The 14083-nt window shown below is 39.5% G+C and overlaps 1 protein-coding gene across 2 annotated transcripts in view; it reads left to right on the top strand.

The window, feature by feature from the left end:
* Window positions 1-14083, top strand: part of LOC140604785 (uncharacterized) — a 196918-nt gene that overhangs the window by 155127 nt on the left and 27708 nt on the right. The window contains exon 6 of one of the 2 annotated variants that reach the window (XR_012007596.1): window positions 3929-4702. The exons of the other annotated variant lie outside the window; for it this stretch is intronic. The gene's annotated coding sequence lies outside the window, so the exon portion shown is untranslated. Of the gene's footprint in view, window positions 1-3928; window positions 4703-14083 lie in introns of those variants that run through there. 2 annotated transcript variants of the gene reach the window in all.

Here is a 14083-nt window from a genome sequence, read left to right as displayed (position 1 = left end):
CTTCCTTAGCATCAGTCTTTCCATGGCAAATAAGCTTTAGCTCTCTGACTGAACATTCACATACAAAGACGTAACTGATCATTAATTGTCTCACACCGGAGCACTGGGCTTGGCACATAAAGGTAGCATTCAAGGCGCATTACTATCTCTGTGTGCCTGTGGATAAGTGTATAAAAGCTCTGGCCCTCAGATACCCCGTCTGTTACATAGAAACCATTCCTTCCAGACAATGTTGTTGTGACATTTGAATGAGCTGCTACTGGCCAAAGTGCTCTATAAATCATAAAGCTCTTCCAAATGTGAATTCTGAACACTGAATCTTTGAACGGCTATGCTGAATATAGTAGAAAACACAAGGAAGAGAAGGAAGAAAAGGAAATACTGTCAGACAATGGGCTTTCAAGTGGAGTGCCAAAACCTCGATGGAAAATCCCCTTCTCCACCCAGTTCATCTAAATTCAGAATGACTGGAATAACAGAAGTAAACTCCTTCTTCACATTGACACCAAGGTAGAGATGTAATCTTGCTCTTCCCTACAGTCCAATCGTGCAAACGGGGGCGTAAACAGAAATTCCAGCATGCGGACCAAAAACATGTTTCTATGGTTTTAGCTCAAGGATATGTGGCACATCATCTATATATACAAACACTTCTGTGGATGTGCATAACACCCTATATATGGTATACACATATTTACGTAGACTATGAGGATGCCAGAGTAAAGGCTGAGTGGGATATCCCTGGGAACTCAGGCACGTTCAGGCATGTCTGAAGAGACACGATGGGAGACCACCCAGGATCTCTTTACGTGAGGACCTGAGATGGCGCACACAAGGGTCAGTGATGGGACATGGTGGACAGAGAATAGATCCCCAAGAGTAAGATCAGAAGCCTTCAGGAATCAGAAATTCGTTAAGCCCTCCTTGCCCCAGACAGGTGTGTCTGAGAGGAAGAGGGGAGCCTGGTGGCCCTGGAACTGCAGTTTAGGGAACAAGGGAGAGCCAATGCCCTACAGTGTCACCCAGATGTCCTCCGTAGCTCTCTCTTGTGAGCAAGAGGACAGCTATATCCCTAGAGTCTCTGTGGGCCAAGTAAGAGTATAAGAAAATACTGGTGGAAGTCACTTCCTCCTCACCTCCATATGGTGCCCATTTATGAAGAGCCAATAAGGTGGGACGCCTGGCTGGCTCAGCCAGAAGAGGATGTAGCTCTTGATCTTAGGGTTGTGATTTCAAGCCCCATGTTGGGTGTAGAGATTACTTAAATAAAACTTTAAAAAAATAAATAAAAGGGGATCCCTGGGTGGCGCAGCGGTTTGGCGCCTGCCTTTGGCCCAGGGCGCGATCCTGGAGACCCGGGATCGAATCCCACGTCAGGCTCCCGGTGCATGGAGCCTGCTTCTCCCTCTGCCTGTGTCTCTGCCTCTCTCTCTCTGTGACTATCATAAATAAATAAAAAAAATTAAAAAAAATAAATAAAAGCCAATAATAATGTCCATGGAAATAAGAGACAATTGGGGTGGCACCTACCCATGGCGATGTGGCCTGCTGACCCCTCCAGCTCACATCCACCTACCTCTTCTCAACTCTGTGTATCTGGCCTGTGCCCATTGCCACTTCCTCCCTACCCAAAGGTGAAGCTGCTTGGACCCTCTCAAAAACCCTGCAGAAGGTTCCATTCACTGTGTCACAGCCTCCTAGTGTACTGTGACCCCTCACCAGGGCAATGTGGTCTTCACAGGGCAGAAAGAGCGATCCTTTAGCGCATAAGTCAGGTCACTTCTCTGCTTAAAACTCTCTAATGTCTTCCTGTCACATTCAGAGGAGAGTCCCTGCTGTCCCCTGTCCTCATCTCCTTCTACTTCTCCTACCTTCAGAGGGCAGCCAGGTTCTGTGGGGCCTGGATGGAGGGCTTTTTAAGAGATATCATACAAAATTATGTATGAGCACGAGTATTCAATCATGATGTGAAAACAAATCACAACAGATTAAAAAATCTTCCCAACTCCATTTCCCCTTAGCTGGATCCCCAAAATGCTGAATGTCAAGTGTCCAACATGGCCCCGCTTTGCAGGGCGAACATGTTGGAGAGGACAAAGGGCTGGAGGAGATAGCAGTCCTAATCAACTACAGTTGAAATTACTTATATATGTAAATTTTACAAAATGTGTGACCATGTGAACACATTGCTAGGCTTCTCTCAAGCAACCTCTGCCTGGGCCCTTTCCTGATCTGGCCGTGTTGGCTTCCTTTGTATGGAATCACCAAGGCTCAGCCTTCTGAAGACTTTGTCCTTGCCGTTGGCTCAGCCTGAGATCTCTGAATGGTTTCCTTGCTCATTTACATCAGGTCTCTACTCAAATGCCATGTGTCAGCGAGTCCTTCACAGATGTTCTATATGAAAAATCACCTCAAATCCATTTTCTATCCTTCTTGGCTTCCTTTATTCTTCTCCTTGCACACATCACCTCCAGATACGATATCTAGTTGTTTGCTGGCTGTCTCCTCCAACTAGAATGTGAGAACACAGACTCTGTTTACTACTTTATCCCCAGCACTCATCAGAGTGCCTGGCACATAGTAGATGATCAGCAAATCCTTGTTGACTCAGTAAATTTTTTAAAAAGATTTTATTGTTTTAAGCAATGTCTATGCCCAGTATGGGGCTCGAACTCACAACCCTGAGATCAAGAATCACATGCTCTACTGACTGAGCCAGCCAGGCGCCTCTGAATCAGTAAATATTTTAATAATTACAAGAATTACGTTGCAAGTACTTGTTGACAGGCCTCTTTTAGCTGGTATGATTCTTGAGAGCAGGGGACTTATCATCCCTCCATTTATTTATTCAACAAAGGTTTCTGAGCACTCTATGTGTATTATTAGTCTGCTAGAGCTGCCATAACAAAATATCACAGACAAGGCAGCTTAAACAACAGAAATTTATTTTCTCACTGTTCTGAAGTCTGGAATTCCAAGATCAACATGCTGTGAGGGTTAGTTTCTGGTGAGAGTTCTTTCCAGCTTGCAAATGGTGCCTTCTCACTGTGCACTCACATGGCTTTTCCTCTGTGTGTACCTATGGAAGCGATCTCTGTCTCCCCCCATGTCTCTTTCTCTCTCTCTTTTTAAAGTTTTTACTTTATGTAGGCTCCATGTGTGGCATGGAGCCTGACGCGGGGCTTGAACTCATGACCCTGAGATCAAGACCTCAGCTGAGATCAAGAGCTGGACACTTAACTGACTGAGCCACCCAGGCGCCCATCTTTCTCTTATAGAGATACCAATCCCATCAGATCAGAGCCCCACCATCATGATTCATTTATGACTCAACCTTAGTTATCTCCCTAGAGGCCCTATCTCCAAATACAGTCACACTGGCGGTCAGGACTTCAACATGAATTTTGAGGGGACACAATTTAGTCTGTAACACCATGTCAGGCACTGGGGGTGCAATGTGACCAAACCAGTCGTGACTCCGCCCACCCCCTCGCTCCCCCCCCTATGGAATCTGTAGCACGTACTACAAAAAGTAAAATCTGGTAAAAATGCTCAAGATGAGGGTGTGCTGAAGGCTGAGTCAGAAAGGACTATAGAGGGATGCCTGGCTCAATCAATTGAGCAGCATCTGACTCTTGGCTTCAGCTCAGGTCATGATCTCAGGGTCGTGAGATCAAGCCCTGTGTTGGGCTGGAGATTCTCTCCCCCACCCCCATCCTCCCTCCTTCCCTTGGCTCTCTCATTCTCTCTTTCTCTAAGTAAATGAATAAATAAAATCTTAAAAAAAAAAAAAAAAGAAAAGAAAGGACTATAGGAAGCAGGAAATACTGATCACAGTAATAATAGCAACACTATTTCATACTTCTATGTGCCAAGCATCATTACAAACAAGAAACAAAAGGTAATTACTATCATCTTCACTTTACAGCTGAGTTACAGAGAGGATGCACATCTTGCCAAGTTCACACAACCAGGACATGGCAGAGATAGGATTCAAACCCAGGCAGCCTGCTCCCAGAGCTACTGTGTTAATGGAAGCTTTGAGAAATGCCCCATAACCCCTCACCTTACAGAGGAAGACCACAAGACAATAACAACTATGTGGCAAGCTGATGTCAGTATTAGTGACAACATATGTAAAATTACGGACTGTAACACTGACCACTCCCGGTGAGTCAGGACCACTGGTTATCATGGCATTTATGCCTTTGGGTTGTCTCCTCCCACACTGACTCTAGGCTTGGCCTACTTTTTTTTCTTTTTATGGGCTTGGCCTTTTTTTCCCCTTTTTTTCTTTTTATGGATTTGGCCTTCTGACTTGCTTGGCTAATGAGACATAATTGTGACACAAGCAAGATGCTTGATATACTTACATATTGAGCTTACCCTGTTGAAACCCAGATGCTGTGTAAAGAAGTTTACACTGTGTAAAAAGAGAGGTTACCATCTTCCAGGTATCCTTGTCAACTAAGCCTTGTCAACTGAGGCTAGCTTAGACCTCCAGCTCCAGCCAACCCACCAGCTAAATGCAGTTTCCTCTTTTTGGTTTTTAAACCAAATATTTATTATTATTATCATTCTTTTTTTATTATCATTCTTATTATTATAACCCCTATGCCCAATGTGGGGCTTAAACCACAACCCCAAGATCAAGAATCACATGCTCTACAGACCCTAACTGCAGCTTCTTGAGTGAGCCCAAGCAAGACCAGCAAAAGAACCATCCAGCCAAACCACAAAATCATGAGAAATAATAAATGGTTTTGTTTTAAGCTACTAAGTTTTGGGCTGGCTTGTTCAGCAGTAATTCATAATGGATACATTAATTCCTATTACTAAGATCATCTGTTTTTACTTAGAATACTTCTGATACCAAATGTATGGGCTTTTCCTCCCTACACTAACCAGTTCTCCAACTCTCCATACAGCAACTGGCTTTCCTAAAATTTAATTCAATTCTGACCCTAACTACCCAGATTTAGCACAGACCTGGCAGGTTAAGGACTCAGTCCCACAAGAGTGCTCCAACTTCGGAGGTGGATTATAAGTTCAGGCCTCCTATAATGGACTGATCAGCTAAAAAGTCAGGGGTAGAGTAGGAGGATGCTCCCACAACCCAATTCAAAGGTTTGATAATTTCCTAGAATGGCTCAAAGAACTCAGGAAAATTGGTTTACTTACTATTTCCAGTTTATTATAAAGGATACAACTCAGGAATAGCCAAATGGAAGAAATGCATAGAGTAAGATATGGGGTGGGGAGCAGCATGGAGCATCTGTGCTGTCTCTGGGCAGTCGACCCTCCCAGCACCTCACTTTGCTCACCAAACCCAGAAGCTCTCCTAAGCCTGTGGTTCAGAGATTTCATGGAGGCATCACATAGGTACGATTGATTAAATACTGGTGTTTAACTCAGTCTCATCAGAGGTCACATGGTTGGTCCCCCTGGCAACCACCCCCCCATCCTAAAGATATCTAGGGCCCCACCAAGAGTCACCTCATTAGCATAAACTCAGGCATGGTTGAGGGTGCTTGAGTGGCTCAGTTGGATCGGTGTTTGACTCATGGTTTTGGCTTGGGTCGTGATCTCTGGGTCATGAAATTGAGCTCTGCACTGGGGTCCTCACTCGGGGAAGTCTACTTGAGTTTCTTTCTCTCTCTGCCTCAACTCCCTGCACTTTCTCTCTCTCTCTCTCTCTCTCTCTCTCTCAAATGAATAAATAAACTTAAAAAAAAGAGGTTTATTATGAAAAAGAACAGACATTTCTCTTATTATCACTAAGGAAACCCAAAGGGTTTTTGAAACTCTTGTGCCAGGAACCAGGAACAAAGACCAAATATGTATATTTCTTACTATATCACAATGTCATACTCCTATTTTATTTTATTTTCATTAAAGATTTTATTTACTTATTCATGAGAGACACAGAGAGAGGCAGAGACACAGGTAGAGGGAGAAGCCAGCTCCCTGCGAGAAGCCCGATGTGGGACTTGATCCCGGAGCCCTGAGCCAAAGGCAGACGCTCAACCGCTGAGCCACCCAGGCATCCCTCATACTCCTATTTTAAAAATACTTATGTGTGCCTACTATGAGTCAAGCACCATGCTAGGATTTAGGGATACAATGGTGAACATGGCCAATATGGGCCTTCCTTTCACATTCTGATGGAGAAAACAGATTAAAAAAAATTAAAATCACTGCATATTGTTTTGTGTACAATAACAGGGAAACTTTAGGAGGTAAGGTAGAGAATAATGGAATGATACCTGTTCTTGGTAAGATGATCAGTGAAAACCTCCCTAAGATGAAATTCAAGTGGAAACTTAAAAAATGAGAAGAAAGTAGCCATACAGAATTATATAACAGGTCCTCAAAAAGTGAGAGTTATTTTTTTAAGCTATATATACATATTAGGGTTTTTTTGTATATTTTTTTTTATTGGAGTTCAATTTGCCAACATACAGTATAACACCCAGTGCTCATCCAGTCAAGTGCCCCCAAAAGTGATAGTTCTTTACTAACAGACATAAAATTATTGATATTTTAAAATTATTATGCACTTGGTACATAGTAGGAGCTCAATATATATTAGTTCTCTGCCCTTCCCCTTCCTGGCACCATTACCATCACTCAGGGTCCAGTCAAGAAAATAGAAGTAACATGAGGTATATCAACAGTGGAGATTTAATATAGAGAATTTATTATAGGTGTTGGAAGGCTGAAAGAGCAAAAAGGAATACCAAGGTCATTTAGAGGGTTGCAGGAAACACTAACATTTCTAGTGCTAGAAAAACAAAAGGGAAGGGGTGGGGGATACCAGAATCCAGAAATGTGGAGGAGTGGCTTATGGAGAGAAAACATCACTCAGATGTTATTGATATTTCTGAGGGGGCTTCATGAGGTTGGTTCTCAAGGAGAACCCAATGAGATAGAAGCTGGAACCAACTGCTACTCCTGAAGCAAGATGCTGTTGCTGGAAGAGCAAGTCATCACAAAGAAGGAAGTCCTTCCCTCACTTCTGTGTCCTCCAAGTCTTGCCCTAGAGCCCACTATTGGCAGAGCCAACCAGGAAACCAGTGGGCAAGGGAGACCATGAAAGGTTCAATGCGGAGTCCAGACACAGCATAATAGAGAAGAGCATTCAAGGGTGGATTTGGAGCTGAGAAACAATAGGCAAAGGGCTAAGATTGTCCAAAATTGTCCTACTCACATCATGTTTTTTTCCCCAGCATATGACCCAATATAGCATTTGTCCTGATTATCTGTTATTATTTTTTTAAGAAAGCATTTTTATTTTTGAAGTTTTTGAATATAACTGTTATTTATATTTTAGAAATAAAATAAAACTGTGACCAAGTATGCTTATGTAATATAGTACCTTAGAGCAACCACTAAAAAGCGAATTCAGAGATAAACTAAAAAAACAATAATAAATACAAAATGGAATTCTGAAAAATGTTCAAGTAGAGGAAAATAGGAAAAGAAAATAGAAAAATAAAATAGGGAGAAGAAACAAAACAAAAAATAACACATATAATTTCAAACATATCAATAATCAATAATTATATTAAATATAAATGGTCTTAATTCACCCACTAAAAGATGGAAATTGGCAGAGAATATACAAAATGTTGAACTCTATAATGTCTACAAGAAACACACTTCAAATATAATGATACAGGTAGATTTAAAGTAAAAGGATGGATATAATATATCATGCAAACAACAAAACATAGCAAGAAAAGAAAAAAATTGACATTAGTAAGTGTTGGTGAGAATATAGAAAAATTGGATTCCTCACACATTGTTGGTGGGATTATAAAACAGTACATTCATATTGTAGAAACAGTTTGGAAATTCCTCAAAAATGTAAACATAGAGTTATCATATAACTTAATTCCACTCCTAGGGTTATATCTAGTGAGAGTGGAAACATATGTCCACACAAAAATCTGTATTCAGATTCAAATCAAACCAGCATTATTCATATTATTATATTGTTCTTAGTGTTCATAACAGCTAAGAAGCAGAGACATCTGAAATGCCCATCAAATAATAAATGGATAAACAAAATATGAACATCCAGACAATGGAGTATATAAAAAGGAAAAAAAGCCATGAAAAGGAATAAAGTATTAGTAAATGCTACAAACGGATGATGAACCTTGAAAAGATCATGTTAAGAACATACATTCTGTTCCAGTGCACATGGAACATTCTCCAGAATAGGTTACACGTTAGGCAACAAAACAAGTCTCAATAAATTAAAAAAGATTGAAGTCATACAATGCATCTTTTCTTTTTTTTTTTAATAATGTCTCTCTCTTTTTTAAGATCTTATTTATTTATTAATTTGAGAGAGAGAACACAAGTGGGGGACAGTGGGAGAGGGAGAAGCAGTGTTCCCACTAAGCAGGGAGCCCAACATGGGGCTCAATCCCAGGAACCCCAAATCATGACCTGAGCTGAAGGCAGATGTTCAACTGACTGAGCCACCCAGGCACCCATTTCTTCTGACCACAATGCTATGAAGCTAGAAATCAAATACAAGAAAATAATCTGGAAAGAACACAAATACATGGAAGTTAAATAACATGCTATTAAATAATGAACGGGCCAACTAAGAAATCAAAGAGGAAATTTAAAAAGACAAATGAAAATGAAAACACAATCGTCCAAAATCTTTGAGATATAGCAAAAGCTGTTCTAAAAGAGAAGTTTATAGCAATACAAACCTACCTCAAGAAACAAGAAAAATCTCCAATAACTGTATACCTTAAGGACCTGGAAAAAGAAGAATAAACAAAACCCAAAACCATAGAAGGAAGGAAATAAAAAGATTAGAGCAGAAATAAAATAGAAAATAAAAAAATAATAGAGCAGATCAGTGAAATCAGGAGCTGATTCTTTGAAAGATCAACAAAATTGATAAACCGCTAGCCAGACTCATCAAAGAGAGAGGGGGAGGGAGAGTGGACTCAAAATCAGAAATGAAAGGGGAGAAATAACAATTGACACCACAGAAATACGAGCAATCATAAGAGAATATGATGAAAGCTATATGACAACAAATTGGATAAATTCCTAGAAACATATAACTTCCCAAAACAGAAATAGGAAGAAATAGAAAATTTGAACAGACCAATTACCAGCAATGAAATTGAACCAGTAATTAAAAAGCTCTCAATAAACAAAAGTTCAAGACCAGACAGCTTCACAGGTGAATTCTACCAAACATTTAAAGAAAAGTTAATACCTATTCTCATCAAACTATTCCAAAAAATAGAAGAGGAAGGAAAGCTTCCAAATTCATTCCATGAGGCCAGCGTTACTACAAAAAAAAAAAAAAAAAAAAAAAAAAGAGAGAGAGACAGAACTACAAGCCAATATCTCTGATGAATATGGATGTACAACTCCTCAACAAAATATTAGCAAACCAAATCCAACAATATGTTAAAAAAGATCATCCATCATGATCAAGGGACATTTATTCCTGGGTTGCCAAGGTGGCTCAATATTCACAAATCAATCAATATCACATCAACAAGAAAGGATTAAAAACCATATGATGGGCAGCCCGGGTGGTTTAGCGGCTTAGCGCCGCCTTCAGCCCAGGGCATGATCCTGCAGACCCGGGATGGAGTCCTACGTTGGGCTCCCTGCAGGGAGCCTGCTTCTCCCTCTGCCTGTGTCTCTGCCTCTCTCTCTCTCTCTCTCTCTCTGTGTGTGTGTGTGTCTCTAATAAATAAAATCTAAAAACAAAAACAAAAACCCATATGATGATTTCAATAGATGCAGAGAAAAAGCATTTGACAAAGTACAACATCCATGCTTGATTTTTTTTAAGATTTTATTTATTTATTCATGAGAGAGAGAGGCATCCAAATTAATAAGGAAGAAGTCAGACTTTCAGTAATTGCAGATGACATGATACTGTATATAGAAAAACTTAAAGACTCTACCAAAAACCTATAAGACTGATAAATGAATTCAGTAAAGTCTCAGATATAAAATCAATGTACAGAAATCTATTGCATTTCTATACACTAATAATGGAGTAGAAGAAAGAAAAATTAAGAAAACAATCCCTTTTACCAAAAATAATAAAATACCTACGAATAAATTTAACCTAGGAAGCAAAAGACCTGAAAACTATAAAATGTTGATGAAAGAAATTGAAGAAAACGCAAACAAATGAAAAGACATTCTATCTCATGGTTTGGAAGAACAAATACTGTTAAAATGTCTATACTACCCAAAGAATTGGGTAGTACACTACATTTAATGCTACTTTCAAGATTCTCTCTTTGGCTTTAGCTTTCAATAGCTGAATTATGATGTGCCTAGGTATTGATATTTTTGCATTTATCCCATTTGGAGTTTGGTAAGGTTCTTGGATTTTAATGTTTCCCATCAAATTTGGCAAATTTTTGGTCATTACTTCTTCAAATATTCTCTTTTCTCTCTCTCACCTCTCATTTGGGATTTCTATTATGTGCATGTTGGTTTACTTGATGGTAGCTCACAGTTCTTTGAGGCTCTATTTTTCTTAATTTTTTTTTTTCTGTTCTTCAGATCAGATTATCTCAATTCACCTCTCTTCAAGATTGCTGATTCTTCTATCTGCTCAAACTTGCTATTGTGCCTCTTAATGAATTTTTTTTTACTGCAGTTATTACACTTTTCAAATTCAGAATTTCTATTTGGTTCTTTTTTTATAATTTCTGTATCTTAAATCTATATTGCCCATATGGTGAGACATTGCTTTCAAAGTTTTCATTAGTTGTTTAGACATAGTTTCCCTTATTTTTATTTTTAAAAAAGATTTTACTTATTTGCAAGAGAGTACAAGTAAGGAAGGACAGAGACAGAGTGGGAGAGTGAGAAGCAGATTTCCTGCTGAGCATGGAGCCTGGTGCAGGGCTTGATCCCAGGACCCCAAGATCATGACCTGAAACAAAATCCAGTCAGATGCTTAGCCGACTGAGCCACCCAGGTGCCCCTATTTTTTTAAACATATTTATCATGGCTGATTTAAAATATTTTCCTAGTAAGTCCAACATCTGGACTTTCTCAGAAGCAGTTTTTATTAACTGCTTTTCTTTCTCTATATGAGCCATACTTTTCTGTTTCTTTCATGTCTCCTGAGTTTTTTGTTGAAAACTAGATATTTTAAAGAATATAATCAGCAACCCTAGATATCAGACTCCCTCTCCCTAGCATTTTGTTTTGTTGCAATTTGTTTTGCTATTTGTTTAGTGATTTTCCTAAACTAGATTTGCAAAATCTGTATTTTTTGTCATGTGTGGCCACTGAATTCTTTGCCCACTTAGCTTAGTGGTCAAGTGGTGATTGAACAGCTATTTCTATAAATTCTCTAGACCAATATATCTTTCAGACTTTGCTGAGGGGTTCTGTGTGCATGTTGGGGCTCACTATCAATGCTCCAGGAGTTTACATCTCTGCCTTAGCCTTCATTACCTGCTTTCAAAAAGCCTCAAGATCAGCCAAAGTGAGAGATTCGGGCCTTCTCAGACATTTAGGCATGCTCACAGCCCTGCACATGCTTGTGGCCTTCTAGATTCCTGTGAATATGTCAGGGCTTTCTAAATCTCCCTATGGACATCTCATTCTGCAGCTCTTCAAGTTTTTGGTTAACCTGTTGTTTGCCCCAATTATCACCACCTCAGGCATCTGTGATATTAAACAATTGCTGCTGATTATTTTTGACAAATACTCCAGAAAAAAGGCTGTTCACGCTGAGTGAGCTCTGACTTGGAGAGCTATGTATTCCAGGGAGCCAGACAAGTCAGACAATTCTTTGGGAATGGAGCTTTTAGGAGATCTCCAAACCCATTCTGACCCCTCCATTTGCTATTAGATTGCTTGTTTCCACAATTAAAACAGTTAACAAAACAAAACCAAAGCCAAAACCAAAACAACCTCAAAACCAAACCAAACAAAACCAAAACAAAACAAAAAAAACCGCCCAGTTACTCTTTTTCAGGACTACTGCAGAGCTGTGAAGAAGAGATGGAACTAGGACAAGTTAAAATGCCATAAAGCTCACTGTTCTTACCAGGATTCAGCTGTTTTTCTTGAATAAATGCTCTTAGAATTGTTGCAAGATTTTGCTTAATTTCCAAACTGTGACAAAGTTGATTTTAACAGTTTATTTTTCCAGTGTTCTTATTGCTTTTATGGAGAAGTGGATTTTCAGAGGTCCTTACTCTACCATTCCAAAAACTGTCATCATACCACTATTTTATGAACATCACTTGATGGGGCACTGTCAAGGCTCTGGAAGAGGATGTGGGACTCAAAATGAGCTACATTTACTATTTTGGAAAATCATGTCACCAATGGCAGTTCTGCATGTAGTATTCAAGTCACCAGTTCAACACACTTGAATCAGTCTATATTTGTACTGTCACATTTATGGAGATGTTTTTTCTAAGTGTGAGCCTGCAGTTACATTAGGTCTTCTGGAGGTGTAGCGGCCAAGGATTTTTATGTCAAACTATTTTTCGTAAATTTCTTTTCCTTTTTATTTCCCTTTTATATTGCAGTTAAGGTATTATATTATTATTCTGCATTAAGTTGATTGTTAAACTAAAAATGTTTTAATTGAGGCATTATATATGGTAAAGTACATAAATCTTCGTGTATGACTCAGTGAATTTTTTAAAAAGATTTTATTTATTTATTCATGAGAGTCACAGAGAGAGGGAGAGACATAGGCAGAGGGAGAAGCAGGCTTTCTGTGGGGAACCTGATGTAGGACTTGATCCCAGGGATCACAACCTGAGCCAAAGGCAGATGATCAACCACTGAGTCACCCAGGTCCTCTCAATGAATTTTTTTAAGCAACAGTACTCATTTAATATTTCTCACAGTTTCTATTAGTCAAGAATTCAAGAGCAGTTTGGTTGGGTGGCTCTGGCTCAGAGTTCCTTGTAAGTTGTAGTCAGAAATCATCTGGGACTGCAGTCATTTGCAAGATTGGGGCTAGGGGATTTACTTTCTTTTTTTTTTCAGCTCTATTGAGGTGTAATTGGTATACAAAAAACCTGGACATAATACATACAATTTGGTGATAGGATTCACTTCTAACAGTCACTTCTAGCTCCTCAGAGCTGTGCTTTCCTTAGTGTCTTCAAGAGCAGAGAACACTGTTTATAATTAGCCAAGCAGTAACCCCCACCACTGAGCTAACTCCAAGCCTCATCTGCTTGCTTCTCTGGAGGTTTTTAAATAGACAGAGATGTGTTAATGGCATAGGACATTATCTATCTCTCACAGTTTTGGCAGGAATATGGAAATGTGATTTAAAAAAATAATACTTGTATTCTTAAACAACCACAATTACTTATTAATGGTATGTGTGTACCTGTTGGGCACTGCACAATTTCTCAAACCATGGAATGAAACTAGACATTTCCATCCGCATTTCCTGTTCTATGTTGACTTTTGCACAGTACTTCCTTTTTATTTTTAACAAAAGAAAAAAAAGAACACTTTGCTTTCAGTTTTGTACATTACTAACAATATTCCAAAGGATGCCTCATCCATATATTCTTGTTCATGTGTGGGATTGTTTCTCAACAGTATATTAGAATCAGAATTTCTGGCTCACAGGGCATTTACATTTCCATTCTTACTGGGTAACACTGAATGGTTCTGCAAGTCACCGTACTAATTTATACTCCTACCAGGCTCACGACCTCAGGCAGATCCCTCCCCTGCTGGAAGAGATGGCTCTTTCACATCTACAAGTTGTCTTCCATCTCAAATCAAATAACACATGTGACGGGGTTATAGTCAGTGAAACGAACATATGTAATATTATCGATCATTTAAAAATCTCTAAAATAGGGACGCCTGGGTGGTTCAGTGGTTGAGCGTCTGCCTTTGGCTCAGGGCATGATCCTGGAGTCCCAGGATCGAGTCCCGCATCGGGCTCCCTGCATGGCACCTGCTTCTCCTCCCTCTGCCTGTGTCTCTGCCTGTCTTTCTGTGTCCCTCATGAATAAATAAATAAAATCTTTAAAAAAAATCTCTAAAATACATGGCAGCTGGGTGG

Source organism: Canis lupus, chromosome 15 (assembly GCF_048164855.1).
Source record: "Canis lupus baileyi chromosome 15, mCanLup2.hap1, whole genome shotgun sequence".
Classification (NCBI taxonomy): Eukaryota; Metazoa; Chordata; class Mammalia; order Carnivora; family Canidae; genus Canis; species Canis lupus.
Note: the sequence above shows the minus strand (reverse complement) of the source record. Positions and strands in the feature narration are given on the sequence as shown.